This window comes from Trichomycterus rosablanca, unplaced genomic scaffold, assembly GCF_030014385.1.
Source record: "Trichomycterus rosablanca isolate fTriRos1 unplaced genomic scaffold, fTriRos1.hap1 scaffold_231, whole genome shotgun sequence".
NCBI classification, from domain to species: domain Eukaryota; kingdom Metazoa; phylum Chordata; class Actinopteri; order Siluriformes; family Trichomycteridae; genus Trichomycterus; species Trichomycterus rosablanca.
In genome coordinates, this window is record NW_026947059.1 from 18,967 (window position 1) to 40,482 (window position 21,516).

Consider the following 21,516-nt stretch of genomic DNA (forward strand, 5'->3'; position numbering starts at 1 on the left):
TATCTATCTATCTATCTATCTATCTATCTATCTATCTATCTATCATCTATCTAATCTATGAAAGGCCTTCCAATGTAATTCCAGCCCAGATAGCTGGCTAGCACTCAGATAGCTGGCTGACTAGCTATAACAGGCCTTTAAATCCAGCTTCTTTCGCTTACGGCCAAACCACCTTGGGAACGCCTGATCTCGTCCGATCTCAGAAGCCAAGCAGGGTTGGGCTCAGTCAGTACCTAGATGAGAGACTGCCTGGGAATACTGAGTGCTGTAAGCTTTTTACTTTTTGAGTTTCAGCCCCATTCATGAAGTGTCATTTAGCAGTTAGCTATCATAATAAAGGATCTATCTATCTATCTATCTATCTATCTATCTATCTATCTATCTATCTATCTATCTATCTATCTATCTATCTATCTATCTATCTATCTATCTATCTATCTATCTATCTATCTATCTATCTATCTATCTATCTAATCTATCTATCTATCTATCTATCTATCTATCTATCTATCTATCTATCTATCTATCTATCTATCTATCTATCTATCTATCTATCTATCTATCTATCTATCTATCTATCTATCTAATCTATGAAAGGCCTTCCAATGTAATTCCAGCCCAGATAGCTGGCTAGCACTCAGATAGCTGGCTGACTAGCTATAACAGGCCTTTAAATCCAGCTTCTTTCGCTTACGGCCAAACCACCTTGGGAATGCCTGATCTCGTCCGATCTCAGAAGCCAAGCAGGGTTGGGCTCAGTCAATACCTAGATGGGAGACTGCCTGGGAATACTGAGTGCTGTAAGCTTTTTATTTTTGAGTTTCAGCCCCATTCATGAAGTGTCATTTAGCAGTTAGCTAGCATAATAAAGGATCTATCTATCTATCTATCTATCTATCTATCTATCTATCTATCTATCTATCTATCTATCTATCTATCTATCTATCTATCTATCTATCTATCTATCTATCTATCTATCTATCTATCTATCTATCTATCTATCTATCTATCTATCTATCTATCTATCTATCTAATCTATGAAAGGCCGTCCAATGTAATTCCAGCCCAGATAGCTGGCTAGCACTCAGATAGCTGGCTGACTAGCTATAACAGGCCTTTAAATCCAGCTTCTTTCGCTTACGGCCAAACCACCTTGGGAACGCCTGATCTCGTCCGATCTCAGAAGCCAAGCAGGGTTGGGCTCAGTCAGTACCTAGATGGGAGACTGCCTGGGAATACTGAGTGCTGTAAGCTTTTTATTTTTGAGTTTCAGCCCCATTCATGAAGTGTCATTTAGCAGTTAGCTAGCATAATAAAGGATCTATCTATCTATCTATCTATCTATCTATCTATCTATCTATCTATCTATCTATCTATCTATCTAATCTATCTATCTATCTATCTATCTATCTATCTATCTATCTATCTATCTATCTATCTATCTATCTATCTATCTATCTATCTATCTATCTAATAGCTGGCTAGCACTCAGATAGCTGGCTGACTAGCTATAACAGGCCTTTAAATCCAGCTTCTTTCGCTTACGGCCAAACCACCTTGGGAATGCCTGATCTCGTCCGATCTCAGAAGCCAAGCAGGGTTGGGCTCAATCAGTACCTAGATGGGAGACTGCCTGGGTATACTGAGTGCTGTAAGCTTTTTATTTTTGAGTTTCAGCCCCATTCATGAAGTGTCATTTAGCAGTTAGCTAGCATAATAAAGGATCTATCTATCTATCTATCTATCTATCTATCTATCTATCTATCTATCTATCTATCTATCTATCTATCTATCTATCTATCTATCTATCTATCTATCTATCTATCTATCTATCTATCTATCTATCTATCTATCTATCTATCTATCTATCTAATCTATGAAAGGCCTTCCAATGTAATTCCAGCCCAGATAGCTGGCTAGCACTCAGATAGCTGGCTGACTAGCTATAACAGGCCTTTAAATCCAGCTTCTTTCGCTTACGGCCAAACCACCTTGGGAACGCCTGATCTCGTCCGATCTCAGAAGCCAAGCAGGGTTGGGCTCAGTCAGTACCTAGATGAGAGACTGCCTGGGAATACTGAGTGCTGTAAGCTTTTTACTTTTTGAGTTTCAGCCCCATTCATGAAGTGTCATTTAGCAGTTAGCTAGCATAATAAAGGATCTATCTATCTATCTATCTATCTATCTATCTATCTATCTATCTATCTATCTATCTATCTATCTATCTATCTATCTATCTATCTATCTATCTATCTATCTAATCTATCTATCTATCTATCTATCTATCTATCTATCTATCTATCTATCTATCTATCTATCTATCTATCTATCTATCTATCTATCTATCTATCTATCTATCTATCTATCTATCTATCTATCTATCTATCTATCTATCTATCTATCTATCTATCTAATCTATGAAAGGCCTTCCAATGTAATTCCAGCCCAGATAGCTGGCTAGCACTCAGATAGCTGGCTGACTAGCTATAACAGGCCTTTAAATCCAGCTTCTTTCGCTTACGGCCAAACCACCTTGGGAATGCCTGATCTCGTCCGATCTCAGAAGCCAAGCAGGGTTGGGCTCAGTCAATACCTAGATGGGAGACTGCCTGGGAATACTGAGTGCTGTAAGCTTTTTATTTTTGAGTTTCAGCCCCATTCATGAAGTGTCATTTAGCAGTTAGCTAGCATAATAAAGGATCTATCTATCTATCTATCTATCTATCTATCTATCTATCTATCTATCTATCTATCTATCTATCTATCTATCTATCTATCTATCTATCTATCTATCTATCTATCTATCTATCATCTATCTAATCTATGAAAGGCCTTCCAATGTAATTCCAGCCCAGATAGCTGGCTAGCACTCAGATAGCTGGCTGACTAGCTATAACAGGCCTTTAAATCCAGCTTCTTTCGCTTACGGCCAAACCACCTTGGGAATGCCTGATCTCGTCCGATCTCAGAAGCCAAGCAGGGTTGGGCTCAGTCAGTACCTAGATGGGAGACTGCCTGGGAATACTGAGTGCTGTAAGCTTTTTATTTTTGAGTTTCAGCCCCATTCATGAAGTGTCATTTAGCAGTTAGCTAGCATAATAAAGGATCTATCTATCTATCTATCTATCTATCTATCTATCTATCTATCTATCTATCTATCTATCTATCTATCTATCTATCTATCTATCTATCTATCTATCTATCTATCTATCTATCTATCTATCTATCTATCTAATCTATGAAAGGCCTTCCAATGTAATTCCTGCCCAGATAGCTGGCTAGCACTCAGATAGCTGGCTGACTAGCTATAACAGGCCTTTAAATCCAGCTTCTTTCGCTTACGGCCAAACCACCTTGGGAACGCCTGATCTCGTCCGATCTCAGAAGCCAAGCAGGGTTGGGCTCAGTCAGTACCTAGATGGGAGACTGCCTGGGAATACTGAGTGCTGTAAGCTTTTTATTTTTGAGTTTCAGCCCCATTCATGAAGTGTCATTTAGCAGTTAGCTAGCATAATAAAGGATCTATCTATCTATCTATCTATCTATCTATCTATCTATCTATCTATCTATCTATCTATCTATCTATCTATCTATCTATCTATCTATCTATCTATCTATCTATCTATCTATCTATCTATCTATCTATCTATCTATCTATCTATCTAATCTATGAAAGGCCTTCCAATGTAATTCCTGCCCAGATAGCTGGCTAGCACTCAGATAGCTGGCTGACTAGCTATAACAGGCCTTTAAATCCAGCTTCTTTCGCTTACGGCCAAACCACCTTGGGAACGCCTGATCTCGTCCGATCTCAGAAGCCAAGCAGGGTTGGGCTCAGTCAGTACCTAGATGGGAGACTGCCTGGGAATACTGAGTGCTGTAAGCTTTTTATTTTTGAGTTTCAGCCCCATTCATGAAGTGTCATTTAGCAGTTAGCTAGCATAATAAAGGATCTATCTATCTATCTATCTATCTATCTATCTATCTATCTATCTATCTATCTATCTATCTATCTATCTATCTATCTATCTATCTATCTATCTATCTATCTATCTATCTAATAGCTGGCTAGCACTCAGATAGCTGGCTGACTAGCTATAACAGGCCTTTAAATCCAGCTTCTTTCGCTTACGGCCAAACCACCTTGGGAATGCCTGATCTCGTCCGATCTCAGAAGCCAAGCAGGGTTGGGCTCAATCAGTACCTAGATGGGAGACTGCCTGGGAATACTGAGTGCTGTAAGCTTTTTATTTTTGAGTTTCAGCCCCATTCATGAAGTGTCATTTAGCAGTTAGCTAGCATAATAAAGGATCTATCTATCTATCTATCTATCTATCTATCTATCTATCTATCTATCTATCTATCTATCTATCTATCTATCTATCTATCTATCTATCTATCTATCTATCTATCTATCTATCTATCTATCTATCTAATCTATGAAAGGCCGTCCAATGTAATTCCAGCCCAGATAGCTGGCTAGCACTCAGATAGCTGGCTGACTAGCTATAACAGGCCTTTAAATCCAGCTTCTTTCGCTTACGGCCAAACCACCTTGGGAACGCCTGATCTCGTCCGATCTCAGAAGCCAAGCAGGGTTGGGCTCAGTCAGTACCTAGATGGGAGACTGCCTGGGAATACTGAGTGCTGTAAGCTTTTTATTTTTGAGTTTCAGCCCCATTCATGAAGTGTCATTTAGCAGTTAGCTAGCATAATAAAGGATCTATCTATCTATCTATCTATCTATCTATCTATCTATCTATCTATCTATCTATCTATCTATCTATCTATCTATCTATCTATCTATCTATCTATCTATCTATCTATCTATCTATCTATCTATCTATCTATCTATCTATCTATCTAATCTATGAAAGGCCTTCCAATGTAATTCCTGCCCAGATAGCTGGCTAGCACTCAGATAGCTGGCTGACTAGCTATAACAGGCCTTTAAATCCAGCTTCTTTCGCTTACGGCCAAACCACCTTGGGAACGCCTGATCTCGTCCGATCTCAGAAGCCAAGCAGGGTTGGGCTCAGTCAGTACCTAGATGGGAGACTGCCTGGGAATACTGAGTGCTGTAAGCTTTTTATTTTTGAGTTTCAGCCCCATTCATGAAGTGTCATTTAGCAGTTAGCTAGCATAATAAAGGATCTATCTATCTATCTATCTATCTATCTATCTATCTATCTATCTATCTATCTATCTATCTATCTATCTATCTATCTATCTATCTATCTATCTATCTATCTATCTAATAGCTGGCTAGCACTCAGATAGCTGGCTGACTAGCTATAACAGGCCTTTAAATCCAGCTTCTTTCGCTTACGGCCAAACCACCTTGGGAATGCCTGATCTCGTCCGATCTCAGAAGCCAAGCAGGGTTGGGCTCAATCAGTACCTAGATGGGAGACTGCCTGGGAATACTGAGTGCTGTAAGCTTTTTATTTTTGAGTTTCAGCCCCATTCATGAAGTGTCATTTAGCAGTTAGCTAGCATAATAAAGGATCTATCTATCTATCTATCTATCTATCTATCTATCTATCTATCTATCTATCTATCTATCTATCTATCTATCTATCTATCTATCTATCTATCTATCTATCTATCTATCTATCTATCTATCTATCTATCTATCTAATCTATGAAAGGCCGTCCAATGTAATTCCAGCCCAGATAGCTGGCTAGCACTCAGATAGCTGGCTGACTAGCTATAACAGGCCTTTAAATCCAGCTTCTTTCGCTTACGGCCAAACCACCTTGGGAACGCCTGATCTCGTCCGATCTCAGAAGCCAAGCAGGGTTGGGCTCAGTCAGTACCTAGATGGGAGACTGCCTGGGAATACTGAGTGCTGTAAGCTTTTTATTTTTGAGTTTCAGCCCCATTCATGAAGTGTCATTTAGCAGTTAGCTAGCATAATAAAGGATCTATCTATCTATCTATCTATCTATCTATCTATCTATCTATCTATCTATCTATCTATCTATCTAATCTATCTATCTATCTATCTATCTATCTATCTATCTATCTATCTATCTATCTATCTATCTATCTATCTATCTATCTATCTATCTATCTATCTATCTATCTATCTATCTATCTATCTATCTATCTATCTATCTATCTATCTATCTATCTATCTATCTATCTATCTATCTATCTATCTATCTATCTATCTATCTATCTATCTATCTATCTATCTATCTATCTATCTATCTATCTATCTATCTATCTATCTATCTATCTATCTATCTATCTATGAAAGGCCTTCCAATGTAATTCCAGCCCAGATAGCTGGCTAGCACTCAGATAGCTGGCTGACTAGCTATAACAGGCCTTTAAATCCAGCTTCTTTCGCTTACGGCCAAACCACCTTGGGAACGCCTGATCTCGTCCGATCTCAGAAGCCAAGCAGGGTTGGGCTCAGTCAGTACCTAGATGAGAGACTGCCTGGGAATACTGAGTGCTGTAAGCTTTTTACTTTTTGAGTTTCAGCCCCATTCATGAAGTGTCATTTAGCAGTTAGCTAGCATAATAAAGGATCTATCTATCTATCTATCTATCTATCTATCTATCTATCTATCTATCTATCTATCTATCTATCTATCTATCTATCTATCTATCTAATCTATCTATCTATCTATCTATCTATCTATCTATCTATCTATCTATCTATCTATCTATCTATCTATCTATCTATCTATCTATCTAATCTATGAAAGGCCTTCCAATGTAATTCCAGCCCAGATAGCTGGCTAGCACTCAGATAGCTGGCTGACTAGCTATAACAGGCCTTTAAATCCAGCTTCTTTCGCTTACGGCCAAACCACCTTGGGAATGCCTGATCTCGTCCGATCTCAGAAGCCAAGCAGGGTTGGGCTCAGTCAATACCTAGATGGGAGACTGCCTGGGAATACTGAGTGCTGTAAGCTTTTTATTTTTGAGTTTCAGCCCCATTCATGAAGTGTCATTTAGCAGTTAGCTAGCATAATAAAGGATCTATCTATCTATCTATCTATCTATCTATCTATCTATCTATCTATCTATCTATCTATCTATCTATCTATCTATCTATCTATCTATCTATCTATCTATCTATCTATCTATCTATCTATCTATCATCTATCTAATCTATGAAAGGCCTTCCAATGTAATTCCAGCCCAGATAGCTGGCTAGCACTCAGATAGCTGGCTGACTAGCTATAACAGGCCTTTAAATCCAGCTTCTTTCGCTTACGGCCAAACCACCTTGGGAATGCCTGATCTCGTCCGATCTCAGAAGCCAAGCAGGGTTGGGCTCAGTCAGTACCTAGATGGGAGACTGCCTGGGAATACTGAGTGCTGTAAGCTTTTTATTTTTGAGTTTCAGCCCCATTCATGAAGTGTCATTTAGCAGTTAGCTAGCATAATAAAGGATCTATCTATCTATCTATCTATCTATCTATCTATCTATCTATCTATCTATCTATCTATCTATCTATCTATCTATCTATCTATCTATCTATCTATCTATCTATCTATCTATCTATCTATCTATCTATCTATCTATCTATCTATCTAATCTATGAAAGGCCTTCCAATGTAATTCCTGCCCAGATAGCTGGCTAGCACTCAGATAGCTGGCTGACTAGCTATAACAGGCCTTTAAATCCAGCTTCTTTCGCTTACGGCCAAACCACCTTGGGAACGCCTGATCTCGTCCGATCTCAGAAGCCAAGCAGGGTTGGGCTCAGTCAGTACCTAGATGGGAGACTGCCTGGGAATACTGAGTGCTGTAAGCTTTTTATTTTTGAGTTTCAGCCCCATTCATGAAGTGTCATTTAGCAGTTAGCTAGCATAATAAAGGATCTATCTATCTATCTATCTATCTATCTATCTATCTATCTATCTATCTATCTATCTATCTATCTATCTATCTATCTATCTATCTATCTATCTATCTATCTATCTATCTATCTATCTATCTATCTATCTATCTATCTATCTATCTATCTATCTAATCTATGAAAGGCCTTCCAATGTAATTCCTGCCCAGATAGCTGGCTAGCACTCAGATAGCTGGCTGACTAGCTATAACAGGCCTTTAAATCCAGCTTCTTTCGCTTACGGCCAAACCACCTTGGGAACGCCTGATCTCGTCCGATCTCAGAAGCCAAGCAGGGTTGGGCTCAGTCAGTACCTAGATGGGAGACTGCCTGGGAATACTGAGTGCTGTAAGCTTTTTATTTTTGAGTTTCAGCCCCATTCATGAAGTGTCATTTAGCAGTTAGCTAGCATAATAAAGGATCTATCTATCTATCTATCTATCTATCTATCTATCTATCTATCTATCTATCTATCTATCTATCTATCTATCTATCTATCTATCTATCTAATAGCTGGCTAGCACTCAGATAGCTGGCTGACTAGCTATAACAGGCCTTTAAATCCAGCTTCTTTCGCTTACGGCCAAACCACCTTGGGAATGCCTGATCTCGTCCGATCTCAGAAGCCAAGCAGGGTTGGGCTCAATCAGTACCTAGATGGGAGACTGCCTGGGAATACTGAGTGCTGTAAGCTTTTTATTTTTGAGTTTCAGCCCCATTCATGAAGTGTCATTTAGCAGTTAGCTAGCATAATAAAGGATCTATCTATCTATCTATCTATCTATCTATCTATCTATCTATCTATCTATCTATCTATCTATCTATCTATCTATCTATCTATCTATCTATCTATCTATCTATCTATCTATCTATCTATCTATCTAATCTATCTATCTATCTATCTATGAAAGGCCTTCCAATGTAATTCCAGCCCAGATAGCTGGCTAGCACTCAGATAGCTGGCTGACTAGCTATAACAGGCCTTTAAATCCAGCTTCTTTCGCTTACGGCCAAACCACCTTGGGAACGCCTGATCTCGTCCGATCTCAGAAGCCAAGCAGGGTTGGGCTCAGTCAGTACCTAGATGAGAGACTGCCTGGGAATACTGAGTGCTGTAAGCTTTTTACTTTTTGAGTTTCAGCCCCATTCATGAAGTGTCATTTAGCAGTTAGCTAGCATAATAAAGGATCTATCTATCTATCTATCTATCTATCTATCTATCTATCTATCTATCTATCTATCTATCTATCTATCTATCTATCTATCTATCTATCTATCTATCTATCTAATCTATCTATCTATCTATCTATCTATCTATCTATCTATCTATCTATCTATCTATCTATCTATCTATCTATCTAATCTATGAAAGGCCTTCCAATGTAATTCCAGCCCAGATAGCTGGCTAGCACTCAGATAGCTGGCTGACTAGCTATAACAGGCCTTTAAATCCAGCTTCTTTCGCTTACGGCCAAACCACCTTGGGAATGCCTGATCTCGTCCGATCTCAGAAGCCAAGCAGGGTTGGGCTCAGTCAATACCTAGATGGGAGACTGCCTGGGAATACTGAGTGCTGTAAGCTTTTTATTTTTGAGTTTCAGCCCCATTCATGAAGTGTCATTTAGCAGTTAGCTAGCATAATAAAGGATCTATCTATCTATCTATCTATCTATCTATCTATCTATCTATCTATCTATCTATCTATCTATCTATCTATCTATCTATCTATCTATCTATCTATCTATCTATCTATCTATCTATCTATCTATCTATCTATCTATCTATCTATCTATCATCTATCTAATCTATGAAAGGCCTTCCAATGTAATTCCAGCCCAGATAGCTGGCTAGCACTCAGATAGCTGGCTGACTAGCTATAACAGGCCTTTAAATCCAGCTTCTTTCGCTTACGGCCAAACCACCTTGGGAATGCCTGATCTCGTCCGATCTCAGAAGCCAAGCAGGGTTGGGCTCAGTCAGTACCTAGATGGGAGACTGCCTGGGAATACTGAGTGCTGTAAGCTTTTTATTTTTGAGTTTCAGCCCCATTCATGAAGTGTCATTTAGCAGTTAGCTAGCATAATAAAGGATCTATCTATCTATCTATCTATCTATCTATCTATCTATCTATCTATCTATCTATCTATCTATCTATCTATCTATCTATCTATCTATCTATCTATCTATCTATCTATCTATCTATCTATCATCTATCTAATCTATGAAAGGCCTTCCAATGTAATTCCAGCCCAGATAGCTGGCTAGCACTCAGATAGCTGGCTGACTAGCTATAACAGGCCTTTAAATCCAGCTTCTTTCGCTTACGGCCAAACCACCTTGGGAATGCCTGATCTCGTCCGATCTCAGAAGCCAAGCAGGGTTGGGCTCAGTCAGTACCTAGATGGGAGACTGCCTGGGAATACTGAGTGCTGTAAGCTTTTTATTTTTGAGTTTCAGCCCCATTCATGAAGTGTCATTTAGCAGTTAGCTAGCATAATAAAGGATCTATCTATCTATCTATCTATCTATCTATCTATCTATCTATCTATCTATCTATCTATCTATCTATCTATCTATCTATCTATCTATCTATCTATCTATCTAATCTATCTATCTATCTATCTATCTATCTATCTATCTATCTATCTATCTATCTATCTATCTATCTATCTATCTAATCTATGAAAGGCCTTCCAATGTAATTCCAGCCCAGATAGCTGGCTAGCACTCAGATAGCTGGCTGACTAGCTATAACAGGCCTTTAAATCCAGCTTCTTTCGCTTACGGCCGAACCACCTTGGGAATGCCTGATCTCGTCCGATCTCAGAAGCCAAGCAGGGTTGGGCTCAGTCAATACCTAGATGGGAGACTGCCTGGGAATACTGAGTGCTGTAAGCTTTTTATTTTTGAGTTTCAGCCCCATTCATGAAGTGTCATTTAGCAGTTAGCTAGCATAATAAAGGATCTATCTATCTATCTATCTATCTATCTATCTATCTATCTATCTATCTATCTATCTATCTATCTATCTATCTATCTATCTATCTATCTATCTATCTATCTATCTATCTATCTATCTATCTATCTATCTATCTATCTATCTATCTATCTATCTATCATCTATCTAATCTATGAAAGGCCTTCCAATGTAATTCCAGCCCAGATAGCTGGCTAGCACTCAGATAGCTGGCTGACTAGCTATAACAGGCCTTTAAATCCAGCTTCTTTCGCTTACGGCCAAACCACCTTGGGAATGCCTGATCTCGTCCGATCTCAGAAGCCAAGCAGGGTTGGGCTCAGTCAGTACCTAGATGGGAGACTGCCTGGGAATACTGAGTGCTGTAAGCTTTTTATTTTTGAGTTTCAGCCCCATTCATGAAGTGTCATTTAGCAGTTAGCTAGCATAATAAAGGATCTATCTATCTATCTATCTATCTATCTATCTATCTATCTATCTATCTATCTATCTATCTATCTATCTATCTATCTATCTATCTATCTATCTATCTATCTATCTATCTATCTATCTATCTATCTATCTAATCTATGAAAGGCCTTCCAATGTAATTCCTGCCCAGATAGCTGGCTAGCACTCAGATAGCTGGCTGACTAGCTATAACAGGCCTTTAAATCCAGCTTCTTTCGCTTACGGCCAAACCACCTTGGGAACGCCTGATCTCGTCCGATCTCAGAAGCCAAGCAGGGTTGGGCTCAGTCAGTACCTAGATGGGAGACTGCCTGGGAATACTGAGTGCTGTAAGCTTTTTATTTTTGAGTTTCAGCCCCATTCATGAAGTGTCATTTAGCAGTTAGCTAGCATAATAAAGGATCTATCTATCTATCTATCTATCTATCTATCTATCTATCTATCTATCTATCTATCTATCTATCTATCTATCTATCTATCTATCTATCTATCTATCTATCTAATAGCTGGCTAGCACTCAGATAGCTGGCTGACTAGCTATAACAGGCCTTTAAATCCAGCTTCTTTCGCTTACGGCCAAACCACCTTGGGAATGCCTGATCTCGTCCGATCTCAGAAGCCAAGCAGGGTTGGGCTCAATCAGTACCTAGATGGGAGACTGCCTGGGAATACTGAGTGCTGTAAGCTTTTTATTTTTGAGTTTCAGCCCCATTCATGAAGTGTCATTTAGCAGTTAGCTAGCATAATAAAGGATCTATCTATCTATCTATCTATCTATCTATCTATCTATCTATCTATCTATCTATCTATCTATCTATCTATCTATCTATCTATCTATCTATCTATCTATCTATCTATCTATCTATCTATCTAATCTATCTATCTATCTATCTATGAAAGGCCTTCCAATGTAATTCCAGCCCAGATAGCTGGCTAGCACTCAGATAGCTGGCTGACTAGCTATAACAGGCCTTTAAATCCAGCTTCTTTCGCTTACGGCCAAACCACCTTGGGAACGCCTGATCTCGTCCGATCTCAGAAGCCAAGCAGGGTTGGGCTCAGTCAGTACCTAGATGAGAGACTGCCTGGGAATACTGAGTGCTGTAAGCTTTTTACTTTTTGAGTTTCAGCCCCATTCATGAAGTGTCATTTAGCAGTTAGCTAGCATAATAAAGGATCTATCTATCTATCTATCTATCTATCTATCTATCTATCTATCTATCTATCTATCTATCTATCTATCTATCTATCTAATCTATCTATCTATCTATCTATCTATCTATCTATCTATCTATCTATCTATCTATCTATCTATCTAATCTATGAAAGGCCTTCCAATGTAATTCCAGCCCAGATAGCTGGCTAGCACTCAGATAGCTGGCTGACTAGCTATAACAGGCCTTTAAATCCAGCTTCTTTCGCTTACGGCCAAACCACCTTGGGAATGCCTGATCTCGTCCGATCTCAGAAGCCAAGCAGGGTTGGGCTCAGTCAATACCTAGATGGGAGACTGCCTGGGAATACTGAGTGCTGTAAGCTTTTTATTTTTGAGTTTCAGCCCCATTCATGAAGTGTCATTTAGCAGTTAGCTAGCATAATAAAGGATCTATCTATCTATCTATCTATCTATCTATCTATCTATCTATCTATCTATCTATCTATCTATCTATCTATCTATCTATCTATCTATCTATCTATCTATCTATCTATCTATCTATCTATCTATCTATCTATCTATCTATCTATCTATCATCTATCTAATCTATGAAAGGCCTTCCAATGTAATTCCAGCCCAGATAGCTGGCTAGCACTCAGATAGCTGGCTGACTAGCTATAACAGGCCTTTAAATCCAGCTTCTTTCGCTTACGGCCAAACCACCTTGGGAATGCCTGATCTCGTCCGATCTCAGAAGCCAAGCAGGGTTGGGCTCAGTCAGTACCTAGATGGGAGACTGCCTGGGAATACTGAGTGCTGTAAGCTTTTTATTTTTGAGTTTCAGCCCCATTCATGAAGTGTCATTTAGCAGTTAGCTAGCATAATAAAGGATCTATCTATCTATCTATCTATCTATCTATCTATCTATCTATCTATCTATCTATCTATCTATCTATCTATCTATCTATCTATCTATCTATCTATCTATCTATCTATCTATCTATCTATCTATCTATCTATCTATCTATCTATCTATCATCTATCTAATCTATGAAAGGCCTTCCAATGTAATTCCAGCCCAGATAGCTGGCTAGCACTCAGATAGCTGGCTGACTAGCTATAACAGGCCTTTAAATCCAGCTTCTTTCGCTTACGGCCAAACCACCTTGGGAATGCCTGATCTCGTCCGATCTCAGAAGCCAAGCAGGGTTGGGCTCAGTCAGTACCTAGATGGGAGACTGCCTGGGAATACTGAGTGCTGTAAGCTTTTTATTTTTGAGTTTCAGCCCCATTCATGAAGTGTCATTTAGCAGTTAGCTAGCATAATAAAGGATCTATCTATCTATCTATCTATCTATCTATCTATCTATCTATCTATCTATCTATCTATCTATCTATCTATCTATCTATCTATCTATCTAATCTATCTAATCTATCTATCTATCTATCTATCTATCTATCTATCTATCTATCTATCTATCTATCTATCTAATCTATGAAAGGCCTTCCAATGTAATTCCAGCCCAGATAGCTGGCTAGCACTCAGATAGCTGGCTGACTAGCTATAACAGGCCTTTAAATCCAGCTTCTTTCGCTTACGGCCAAACCACCTTGGGAATGCCTGATCTCGTCCGATCTCAGAAGCCAAGCAGGGTTGGGCTCAGTCAATACCTAGATGGGAGACTGCCTGGGAATACTGAGTGCTGTAAGCTTTTTATTTTTGAGTTTCAGCCCCATTCATGAAGTGTCATTTAGCAGTTAGCTAGCATAATAAAGGATCTATCTATCTATCTATCTATCTATCTATCTATCTATCTATCTATCTATCTATCTATCTATCTATCTATCTATCTATCTATCTATCTATCTATCTATCTATCTATCTATCTATCTATCTATCTATCTATCTATCATCTATCTAATCTATGAAAGGCCTTCCAATGTAATTCCAGCCCAGATAGCTGGCTAGCACTCAGATAGCTGGCTGACTAGCTATAACAGGCCTTTAAATCCAGCTTCTTTCGCTTACGGCCAAACCACCTTGGGAATGCCTGATCTCGTCCGATCTCAGAAGCCAAGCAGGGTTGGGCTCAGTCAGTACCTAGATGGGAGACTGCCTGGGAATACTGAGTGCTGTAAGCTTTTTATTTTTGAGTTTCAGCCCCATTCATGAAGTGTCATTTAGCAGTTAGCTAGCATAATAAAGGATCTATCTATCTATCTATCTATCTATCTATCTATCTATCTATCTATCTATCTATCTATCTATCTATCTATCTATCTATCTATCTATCTATCTATCTATCTATCTATCTATCTATCTATCTATCTATCTATCTATCTATCTATCTATCTAATCTATGAAAGGCCTTCCAATGTAATTCCTGCCCAGATAGCTGGCTAGCACTCAGATAGCTGGCTGACTAGCTATAACAGGCCTTTAAATCCAGCTTCTTTCGCTTACGGCCAAACCACCTTGGGAACGCCTGATCTCGTCCGATCTCAGAAGCCAAGCAGGGTTGGGCTCAGTCAGTACCTAGATGGGAGACTGCCTGGGAATACTGAGTGCTGTAAGCTTTTTATTTTTGAGTTTCAGCCCCATTCATGAAGTGTCATTTAGCAGTTAGCTAGCATAATAAAGGATCTATCTATCTATCTATCTATCTATCTATCTATCTATCTATCTATCTATCTATCTATCTATCTATCTATCTATCTATCTATCTATCTATCTATCTATCTATCTATCTATCTATCTATCTATCTAATCTATGAAAGGCCTTCCAATGTAATTCCTGCCCAGATAGCTGGCTAGCACTCAGATAGCTGGCTGACTAGCTATAACAGGCCTTTAAATCCAGCTTCTTTCGCTTACGGCCAAACCACCTTGGGAACGCCTGATCTCGTCCGATCTCAGAAGCCAAGCAGGGTTGGGCTCAGTCAGTACCTAGATGGGAGACTGCCTGGGAATACTGAGTGCTGTAAGCTTTTTATTTTTGAGTTTCAGCCCCATTCATGAAGTGTCATTTAGCAGTTAGCTAGCATAATAAAGGATCTATCTATCTATCTATCTATCTATCTATCTATCTATCTATCTATCTATCTATCTATCTATCTATCTATCTATCTATCTATCTATCTATCTAATAGCTGGCTAGCACTCAGATAGCTGGCTGACTAGCTATAACAGGCCTTTAAATCCAGCTTCTTTCGCTTACGGCCAAACCACCTTGGGAATGCCTGATCTCGTCCGATCTCAGAAGCCAAGCAGGGTTGGGCTCAATCAGTACCTAGATGGGAGACTGCCTGGGAATACTGAGTGCTGTAAGCTTTTTATTTTTGAGTTTCAGCCCCATTCATGAAGTGTCATTTAGCAGTTAGCTAGCATAATAAAGGATCTATCTATCTATCTATCTATCTATCTATCTATCTATCTATCTATCTATCTATCTATCTATCTATCTATCTATCTATCTATCTATCTATCTATCTATCTATCTATCTATCTATCTATCTAATCTATCTATCTATCTATCTATGAAAGGCCTTCCAATGTAATTCCAGCCCAGATAGCTGGCTAGCACTCAGATAGCTGGCTGACTAGCTATAACAGGCCTTTAAATCCAGCTTCTTTCGCTTACGGCCAAACCACCTTGGGAACGCCTGATCTCGTCCGATCTCAGAAGCCAAGCAGGGTTGGGCTCAGTCAGTACCTAGATGAGAGACTGCCTGGGAATACTGAGTGCTGTAAGCTTTTTACTTTTTGAGTTTCAGCCCCATTCATGAAGTGTCATTTAGCAGTTAGCTAGCATAATAAAGGATCTATCTATCTATCTATCTATCTATCTATCTATCTATCTATCTATCTATCTATCTATCTATCTATCTATCTATCTATCTATCTATCTATCTATCTATCTATCTATCTATCTATCTAATCTATCTATCTATCTATCTATCTATCTATCTATCTATCTATCTATCTATCTATCTATCTATCTAATCTATGAAAGGCCTTCCAATGTAATTCCAGCCCAGATAGCTGGCTAGCACTCAGATAGCTGGCTGACTAGCTATAACAGGCCTTTAAATCCAGCTTCTTTCGCTTACGGCCAAACCACCTTGGGAATGCCTGATCTCGTCCGATCTCAGAAGCCAAGCAGGGTTGGGCTCAGTCAATACCTAGATGGGAGACTGCCTGGGAATACTGAGTGCTGTAAGCTTTTTATTTTTGAGTTTCAGCCCCATTCATGAAGTGTCATTTAGCAGTTAGCTAGCATAATAAAGGATCTATCTATCTATCTATCTATCTATCTATCTATCTATCTATCTATCTATCTATCTATCTATCTATCTATCTATCTATCTATCTATCTATCTATCTATCTATCTATCTATCTATCTATCTATCTATCTATCTATCATCTATCTAATCTATGAAAGGCCTTCCAATGTAATTCCAGCCCAGATAGCTGGCTAGCACTCAGATAGCTGGCTGACTAGCTATAACAGGCCTTTAAATCCAGCTTCTTTCGCTTACGGCCAAACCACCTTGGGAATGCCTGATCTCGTCCGATCTCAGAAGCCAAGCAGGGTTGGGCTCAGTCAGTACCTAGATGGGAGACTGCCTGGGAATACTGAGTGCTGTAAGCTTTTTATTTTTGAGTTTCAGCCCCATTCATGAAGTGTCATTTAGCAGTTAGCTAGCATAATAAAGGATCTATCTATCTATCTATCTATCTATCTATCTATCTATCTATCTATCTATCTATCTATCTATCTATCTATCTATCTATCTATCTATCTATCTATCTATCTATCTATCTATCATCTATCTAATCTATGAAAGGCCTTCCAATGTAATTCCAGCCCAGATAGCTGGCTAGCACTCAGATAGCTGGCTGACTAGCTATAACAGGCCTTTAAATCCAGCTTCTTTCGCTTACGGCCAAACCACCTTGGGAATGCCTGATCTCGTCCGATCTCAGAAGCCAAGCAGGGTTGGGCTCAGTCAGTACCTAGATGGGAGACTGCCTGGGAATACTGAGTGCTGTAAGCTTTTTATTTTTGAGTTTCAGCCCCATTCATGAAGTGTCATTTAGCAGTTAGCTAGCATAATAAAGGATCTATCTATCTATCTATCTATCTATCTATCTATCTATCTATCTATCTATCTATCTATCTATCTATCTATCTATCTATCTATCTATCTATCTATCTATCTATCTATCTATCTATCTATCTATCTATCTATCTATCTATCTATCTATCTAATCTATGAAAGGCCTTCCAATGTAATTCCTGCCCAGATAGCTGGCTAGCACTCAGATAGCTGGCTGACTAGCTATAACAGGCCTTTAAATCCAGCTTCTTTCGCTTACGGCCAAACCACCTTGGGAACGCCTGATCTCGTCCGATCTCAGAAGCCAAGCAGGGTTGGGCTCAGTCAGTACCTAGATGGGAGACTGCCTGGGAATACTGAGTGCTGTAAGCTTTTTATTTTTGAGTTTCAGCCCCATTCATGAAGTGTCATTTAGCAGTTAGCTAGCATAATAAAGGATCTATCTATCTATCTATCTATCTATCTATCTATCTATCTATCTATCTATCTATCTATCTATCTATCTATCTATCTATCTATCTATCTATCTATCTATCTATCTATCTATCTATCTATCTATCTATCTATCTATCTAATCTATGAAAGGCCTTCCAATGTAATTCCTGCCCAGATAGCTGGCTAGCACTCAGATAGCTGGCTGACTAGCTATAACAGGCCTTTAAATCCAGCTTCTTTCGCTTACGGCCAAACCACCTTGGGAACGCCTGATCTCGTCCGATCTCAGAAGCCAAGCAGGGTTGGGCTCAGTCAGTACCTAGATGGGAGACTGCCTGGGAATACTGAGTGCTGTAAGCTTTTTATTTTTGAGTTTCAGCCCCATTCATGAAGTGTCATTTAGCAGTTAGCTAGCATAATAAAGGATCTATCTATCTATCTATCTATCTATCTATCTATCTATCTATCTATCTATCTATCTATCTATCTATCTATCTATCTATCTATCTATCTATCTATCTATCTATCTATCTAATAGCTGGCTAGCACTCAGATAGCTGGCTGACTAGCTATAACAGGCCTTTAAATCCAGCTTCTTTCGCTTACGGCCAAACCACCTTGGGAATGCCTGATCTCGTCCGATCTCAGAAGCCAAGCAGGGTTGGGCTCAATCAGTACCTAGATGGGAGACTGCCTGGGAATACTGAGTGCTGTAAGCTTTTTATTTTTGAGTTTCAGCCCCATTCATGAAGTGTCATTTAGCAGTTAGCTAGCATAATAAAGGATCTATCTATCTATCTATCTATCTATCTATCTATCTATCTATCTATCTATCTATCTATCTATCTATCTATCTATCTATCTATCTATCTATCTATCTATCTATCTATCTATCTATCTATCTATCTATCTATCTATCTAATCTATGAAAGGCCGTCCAATGTAATTCCAGCCCAGATAGCTGGCTAGCACTCAGATAGCTGGCTGACTAGCTATAACAGGCCTTTAAATCCAGCTTCTTTCGCTTACGGCCAAACCACCTTGGGAACGCCTGATCTCGTCCGATCTCAGAAGCCAAGCAGAGTTGGGCTCAGTCAGTACCTAGATGGGAGACTGCCTGGGAATACTGAGTGCTGTAAGCTTTTTATTTTTGAGTTTCAGCCCCATTCATGAAGTGTCATTTAGCAGTTAGCTAGCATAATAAAGGATCTATCTATCTATCTATCTATCTATCTATCTATCTATCTATCTATCTATCTATCTATCTATCTATCTATCTATCTATCTATCTATCTATCTATCTAACTATCTATCTATCTATCTAATCTATGAAAGGCCTTCCAATGTAATTCCAGCCCAGATAGCTGGCTAGCACTCAGATAGCTGGCTGACTAGCTATAACAGGCCTTTAAATCCAGCTTCTTTCGCTTACGGCCAAACCACCTTGGGAATGCCTGATCTCGTCCGATCTCAGAAGCCAAGCAGGGTTGGGCTCAGTCAGTACCTAGATGGGAGACTGCCTGGGAATACTGAGTGCTGTAAGCTTTTTATTTTTGAGTTTCAGCCCCATTCATGAAGTGTCATTTAGCAGTTAGCTAGCATAATAAAGGATCTATCTATCTATCTATCTATCTATCTATCTATCTATCTATCTATCTATCTATCTATCTATCTATCTATCTATCTATCTATCTATCTATCTATCTATCTATCTATCTATCTATCTATCTATCTATCTATCTATCTATCTATCTATCTAAAAAAGGCCTTCCAATGTAATTCCAGCCCAGATAGCTGGCTAGCACTCAGATAGCTGGCTGACTAGCTATAACAGGCCTTTAAATCCAGCTTCTTTCGCTTACGGCCAAACCACCTTGGGAACGCCTGATCTCGTCCGATCTCAGAAGCCAAGCAGGGTTGGGCTCAGTCAGTACCTAGATGGGAGACTGCCTGGGAATACTGAGTGCTGTAAGCTTTTTATTTTTGAGTTTCAGCCCCATTCATGAAGTGTCATTTAGCAGTTAGCTAGCATAATAAAGGATCTATCTATCTATCTATCTATCTATCTATCTATCTATCTATCTATCTATCTATCTATCTATCTATCTATCTATCTATCTATCTATCTATCTATCTATCTATCTATCTAACTATCTATCTATCTATCTAATCTATGAAAGGCCTTCCAATGTAATTCCAGCCCAGATAGCTGGCTAGCACTCAGATAGCTGGCTGACTAGCTATAACAGGCCTTTAAATCCAGCTTCTTTCGCTTACGGCCAAACCACCTTGGGAATGCCTGATCTCGTCCGATCTCAGAAGCCAAGCAGGGTTGGGCTCAGTCAGTACCTAGATGGGAGACTGCCTGGGAATACTGAGTGCTGTAAGCTTTTTATTTTTGAGTTTCAGCCCCATTCATGAAGTGTCATTTAGCAGTTAGCTAGCATAATAAAGGATCTATCTATCTATCTATCTATCTATCTATCTATCTATCTATCTATCTATCTATCTATCTATCTATCTATCTATCTATCTATCTATCTATCTATCTATCTATCTATCTATCTATCTATCTATCTATCTATCTATCTATCTATCTATCTAAAAAAGGCCTTCCAATGTAATTCCAGCCCAGATAGCTGGCTAGCACTCAGATAGCTGGCTGACTAGCTATAACAGGCCTTTAAATCCAGCTTCTTTCGCTTACGGCCAAACCACCTTGGGAACGCCTGATCTCGTCCGATCTCAGAAGCCAAGCAGGGTTGGGCTCAGTCAGTACCTAGATGGGAGACTGCCTGGGAATACTGAGTGCTGTAAGCTTTTTATTTTTGAGTTTCAGCCCCATTCATGAAGTGTCATTTAGCAGTTAGCTAGCATAATAAAGGATCTATCTATCTATCTATCTATCTATCTATCTATCTATCTATCTATCTATCTATCTATCTATCTATCTATCTATCTATCTATCTATCTATCTATCTATCTATCTATCTATCTATCTATCTATCTATCTAATCTATGAAAGGCCTTCCAATGTAATTCCAGCCCAGATAGCTGGCTAGCACTCAGATAGCTGGCTGACTAGCTATAACAGGCCTTTAAATCCAGCTTCTTTCGCTTACGGCCAAACCACCTTGGGAATGCCTGATCTCGTCCGATCTCAGAAGCCAAGCAGGGTTGGGCTCAGTCAGTACCTAGATGGGAGACTGCCTGGGAATACTGAGTGCTGTAAGCTTTTTATTTTTGAGTTTCAGCCCCATTCATGAAGTGTCATTTAGCAGTTAGCTAGCATAATAAAGGATCTATCTATCTATCTATCTATCTATCTATCTATCTATCTATCTATCTATCTATCTATCTATCTATCTATCTATCTATCTATCTATCTATCTATCTATCTATCTATCTATCTATCTATCTAATCTATGAAAGGCCTTCCAATGTAATTCCAGCCCAGATAGCTGGCTAGCACTCAGATAGCTGGCTGACTAGCTATAACAGGCCTTTAAA

The 21,516-nt window shown here is 39.1% G+C and overlaps 28 non-coding genes and 22 pseudogenes across 28 annotated transcripts; all 50 read left to right on the forward strand.

Moving 5' to 3' along the window:
• Window positions 1-155: 155 nt before the first annotated feature.
• Window positions 156-274, forward strand: LOC134306939 (5S ribosomal RNA; annotated as a pseudogene).
• A 414-nt stretch (window positions 275-688) lies between these two features.
• LOC134306952 (5S ribosomal RNA) lies at window positions 689-807 on the forward strand (annotated as a pseudogene).
• A 328-nt stretch (window positions 808-1,135) lies between these two features.
• On the forward strand, window positions 1,136-1,254 carry LOC134306957 (5S ribosomal RNA). The gene has a single exon (XR_010009588.1). It is a non-coding gene; the product is annotated as a 5S ribosomal RNA (ribosomal RNA).
• A 285-nt stretch (window positions 1,255-1,539) lies between these two features.
• LOC134306960 (5S ribosomal RNA) lies at window positions 1,540-1,658 on the forward strand (annotated as a pseudogene).
• A 316-nt stretch (window positions 1,659-1,974) lies between these two features.
• LOC134306940 (5S ribosomal RNA) lies at window positions 1,975-2,093 on the forward strand (annotated as a pseudogene).
• A 422-nt stretch (window positions 2,094-2,515) lies between these two features.
• Window positions 2,516-2,634, forward strand: LOC134306953 (5S ribosomal RNA; annotated as a pseudogene).
• A 287-nt stretch (window positions 2,635-2,921) lies between these two features.
• Window positions 2,922-3,040, forward strand: LOC134306864 (5S ribosomal RNA). The gene has a single exon (XR_010009527.1). It is a non-coding gene; the product is annotated as a 5S ribosomal RNA (ribosomal RNA).
• Window positions 3,041-3,336: 296 nt separating this feature from the next.
• Window positions 3,337-3,455, forward strand: LOC134306969 (5S ribosomal RNA). The gene has a single exon (XR_010009589.1). It is a non-coding gene; the product is annotated as a 5S ribosomal RNA (ribosomal RNA).
• A 312-nt stretch (window positions 3,456-3,767) lies between these two features.
• On the forward strand, window positions 3,768-3,886 carry LOC134306972 (5S ribosomal RNA). The gene has a single exon (XR_010009591.1). It is a non-coding gene; the product is annotated as a 5S ribosomal RNA (ribosomal RNA).
• A 240-nt stretch (window positions 3,887-4,126) lies between these two features.
• On the forward strand, window positions 4,127-4,245 carry LOC134306925 (5S ribosomal RNA; annotated as a pseudogene).
• A 292-nt stretch (window positions 4,246-4,537) lies between these two features.
• Window positions 4,538-4,656, forward strand: LOC134306973 (5S ribosomal RNA). The gene has a single exon (XR_010009593.1). It is a non-coding gene; the product is annotated as a 5S ribosomal RNA (ribosomal RNA).
• A 312-nt stretch (window positions 4,657-4,968) lies between these two features.
• Window positions 4,969-5,087, forward strand: LOC134306974 (5S ribosomal RNA). The gene has a single exon (XR_010009594.1). It is a non-coding gene; the product is annotated as a 5S ribosomal RNA (ribosomal RNA).
• Window positions 5,088-5,323: 236 nt separating this feature from the next.
• LOC134306926 (5S ribosomal RNA) lies at window positions 5,324-5,442 on the forward strand (annotated as a pseudogene).
• Window positions 5,443-5,742: 300 nt separating this feature from the next.
• Window positions 5,743-5,861, forward strand: LOC134306975 (5S ribosomal RNA). The gene has a single exon (XR_010009595.1). It is a non-coding gene; the product is annotated as a 5S ribosomal RNA (ribosomal RNA).
• A 496-nt stretch (window positions 5,862-6,357) lies between these two features.
• LOC134306941 (5S ribosomal RNA) lies at window positions 6,358-6,476 on the forward strand (annotated as a pseudogene).
• Window positions 6,477-6,814: 338 nt separating this feature from the next.
• LOC134306954 (5S ribosomal RNA) lies at window positions 6,815-6,933 on the forward strand (annotated as a pseudogene).
• A 299-nt stretch (window positions 6,934-7,232) lies between these two features.
• On the forward strand, window positions 7,233-7,351 carry LOC134306865 (5S ribosomal RNA). Its single transcript, XR_010009528.1, has one exon. It is a non-coding gene; the product is annotated as a 5S ribosomal RNA (ribosomal RNA).
• A 312-nt stretch (window positions 7,352-7,663) lies between these two features.
• LOC134306976 (5S ribosomal RNA) lies at window positions 7,664-7,782 on the forward strand. The gene has a single exon (XR_010009596.1). It is a non-coding gene; the product is annotated as a 5S ribosomal RNA (ribosomal RNA).
• A 320-nt stretch (window positions 7,783-8,102) lies between these two features.
• Window positions 8,103-8,221, forward strand: LOC134306977 (5S ribosomal RNA). Its single transcript, XR_010009597.1, has one exon. It is a non-coding gene; the product is annotated as a 5S ribosomal RNA (ribosomal RNA).
• Window positions 8,222-8,441: 220 nt separating this feature from the next.
• On the forward strand, window positions 8,442-8,560 carry LOC134306927 (5S ribosomal RNA; annotated as a pseudogene).
• A 308-nt stretch (window positions 8,561-8,868) lies between these two features.
• Window positions 8,869-8,987, forward strand: LOC134306942 (5S ribosomal RNA; annotated as a pseudogene).
• Window positions 8,988-9,329: 342 nt separating this feature from the next.
• LOC134306955 (5S ribosomal RNA) lies at window positions 9,330-9,448 on the forward strand (annotated as a pseudogene).
• Window positions 9,449-9,771: 323 nt separating this feature from the next.
• LOC134306867 (5S ribosomal RNA) lies at window positions 9,772-9,890 on the forward strand. The gene has a single exon (XR_010009530.1). It is a non-coding gene; the product is annotated as a 5S ribosomal RNA (ribosomal RNA).
• Window positions 9,891-10,185: 295 nt separating this feature from the next.
• On the forward strand, window positions 10,186-10,304 carry LOC134306868 (5S ribosomal RNA). Its single transcript, XR_010009531.1, has one exon. It is a non-coding gene; the product is annotated as a 5S ribosomal RNA (ribosomal RNA).
• A 341-nt stretch (window positions 10,305-10,645) lies between these two features.
• On the forward strand, window positions 10,646-10,764 carry LOC134306961 (5S ribosomal RNA; annotated as a pseudogene).
• Window positions 10,765-11,095: 331 nt separating this feature from the next.
• LOC134306870 (5S ribosomal RNA) lies at window positions 11,096-11,214 on the forward strand. The gene has a single exon (XR_010009532.1). It is a non-coding gene; the product is annotated as a 5S ribosomal RNA (ribosomal RNA).
• Window positions 11,215-11,510: 296 nt separating this feature from the next.
• LOC134306979 (5S ribosomal RNA) lies at window positions 11,511-11,629 on the forward strand. The gene has a single exon (XR_010009598.1). It is a non-coding gene; the product is annotated as a 5S ribosomal RNA (ribosomal RNA).
• Window positions 11,630-11,861: 232 nt separating this feature from the next.
• On the forward strand, window positions 11,862-11,980 carry LOC134306928 (5S ribosomal RNA; annotated as a pseudogene).
• Window positions 11,981-12,284: 304 nt separating this feature from the next.
• On the forward strand, window positions 12,285-12,403 carry LOC134306943 (5S ribosomal RNA; annotated as a pseudogene).
• A 310-nt stretch (window positions 12,404-12,713) lies between these two features.
• LOC134306956 (5S ribosomal RNA) lies at window positions 12,714-12,832 on the forward strand (annotated as a pseudogene).
• Window positions 12,833-13,155: 323 nt separating this feature from the next.
• LOC134306871 (5S ribosomal RNA) lies at window positions 13,156-13,274 on the forward strand. The gene has a single exon (XR_010009533.1). It is a non-coding gene; the product is annotated as a 5S ribosomal RNA (ribosomal RNA).
• Window positions 13,275-13,597: 323 nt separating this feature from the next.
• On the forward strand, window positions 13,598-13,716 carry LOC134306872 (5S ribosomal RNA). Its single transcript, XR_010009534.1, has one exon. It is a non-coding gene; the product is annotated as a 5S ribosomal RNA (ribosomal RNA).
• Window positions 13,717-14,042: 326 nt separating this feature from the next.
• LOC134306958 (5S ribosomal RNA) lies at window positions 14,043-14,161 on the forward strand (annotated as a pseudogene).
• A 311-nt stretch (window positions 14,162-14,472) lies between these two features.
• Window positions 14,473-14,591, forward strand: LOC134306873 (5S ribosomal RNA). Its single transcript, XR_010009535.1, has one exon. It is a non-coding gene; the product is annotated as a 5S ribosomal RNA (ribosomal RNA).
• Window positions 14,592-14,907: 316 nt separating this feature from the next.
• LOC134306980 (5S ribosomal RNA) lies at window positions 14,908-15,026 on the forward strand. Its single transcript, XR_010009599.1, has one exon. It is a non-coding gene; the product is annotated as a 5S ribosomal RNA (ribosomal RNA).
• Window positions 15,027-15,318: 292 nt separating this feature from the next.
• Window positions 15,319-15,437, forward strand: LOC134306981 (5S ribosomal RNA). The gene has a single exon (XR_010009600.1). It is a non-coding gene; the product is annotated as a 5S ribosomal RNA (ribosomal RNA).
• Window positions 15,438-15,661: 224 nt separating this feature from the next.
• Window positions 15,662-15,780, forward strand: LOC134306929 (5S ribosomal RNA; annotated as a pseudogene).
• A 304-nt stretch (window positions 15,781-16,084) lies between these two features.
• On the forward strand, window positions 16,085-16,203 carry LOC134306944 (5S ribosomal RNA; annotated as a pseudogene).
• A 350-nt stretch (window positions 16,204-16,553) lies between these two features.
• On the forward strand, window positions 16,554-16,672 carry LOC134306959 (5S ribosomal RNA; annotated as a pseudogene).
• A 311-nt stretch (window positions 16,673-16,983) lies between these two features.
• On the forward strand, window positions 16,984-17,102 carry LOC134306874 (5S ribosomal RNA). The gene has a single exon (XR_010009536.1). It is a non-coding gene; the product is annotated as a 5S ribosomal RNA (ribosomal RNA).
• Window positions 17,103-17,389: 287 nt separating this feature from the next.
• Window positions 17,390-17,508, forward strand: LOC134306875 (5S ribosomal RNA). The gene has a single exon (XR_010009537.1). It is a non-coding gene; the product is annotated as a 5S ribosomal RNA (ribosomal RNA).
• Window positions 17,509-17,824: 316 nt separating this feature from the next.
• LOC134306982 (5S ribosomal RNA) lies at window positions 17,825-17,943 on the forward strand. The gene has a single exon (XR_010009601.1). It is a non-coding gene; the product is annotated as a 5S ribosomal RNA (ribosomal RNA).
• A 304-nt stretch (window positions 17,944-18,247) lies between these two features.
• Window positions 18,248-18,366, forward strand: LOC134306984 (5S ribosomal RNA). The gene has a single exon (XR_010009603.1). It is a non-coding gene; the product is annotated as a 5S ribosomal RNA (ribosomal RNA).
• A 240-nt stretch (window positions 18,367-18,606) lies between these two features.
• LOC134306930 (5S ribosomal RNA) lies at window positions 18,607-18,725 on the forward strand (annotated as a pseudogene).
• Window positions 18,726-19,029: 304 nt separating this feature from the next.
• LOC134306931 (5S ribosomal RNA) lies at window positions 19,030-19,148 on the forward strand (annotated as a pseudogene).
• Window positions 19,149-19,432: 284 nt separating this feature from the next.
• On the forward strand, window positions 19,433-19,551 carry LOC134306876 (5S ribosomal RNA). Its single transcript, XR_010009538.1, has one exon. It is a non-coding gene; the product is annotated as a 5S ribosomal RNA (ribosomal RNA).
• A 311-nt stretch (window positions 19,552-19,862) lies between these two features.
• Window positions 19,863-19,981, forward strand: LOC134306985 (5S ribosomal RNA). Its single transcript, XR_010009604.1, has one exon. It is a non-coding gene; the product is annotated as a 5S ribosomal RNA (ribosomal RNA).
• Window positions 19,982-20,277: 296 nt separating this feature from the next.
• On the forward strand, window positions 20,278-20,396 carry LOC134306877 (5S ribosomal RNA). The gene has a single exon (XR_010009539.1). It is a non-coding gene; the product is annotated as a 5S ribosomal RNA (ribosomal RNA).
• A 311-nt stretch (window positions 20,397-20,707) lies between these two features.
• Window positions 20,708-20,826, forward strand: LOC134306986 (5S ribosomal RNA). The gene has a single exon (XR_010009605.1). It is a non-coding gene; the product is annotated as a 5S ribosomal RNA (ribosomal RNA).
• A 296-nt stretch (window positions 20,827-21,122) lies between these two features.
• On the forward strand, window positions 21,123-21,241 carry LOC134306879 (5S ribosomal RNA). Its single transcript, XR_010009541.1, has one exon. It is a non-coding gene; the product is annotated as a 5S ribosomal RNA (ribosomal RNA).
• Window positions 21,242-21,516: the final 275 nt, after the last annotated feature.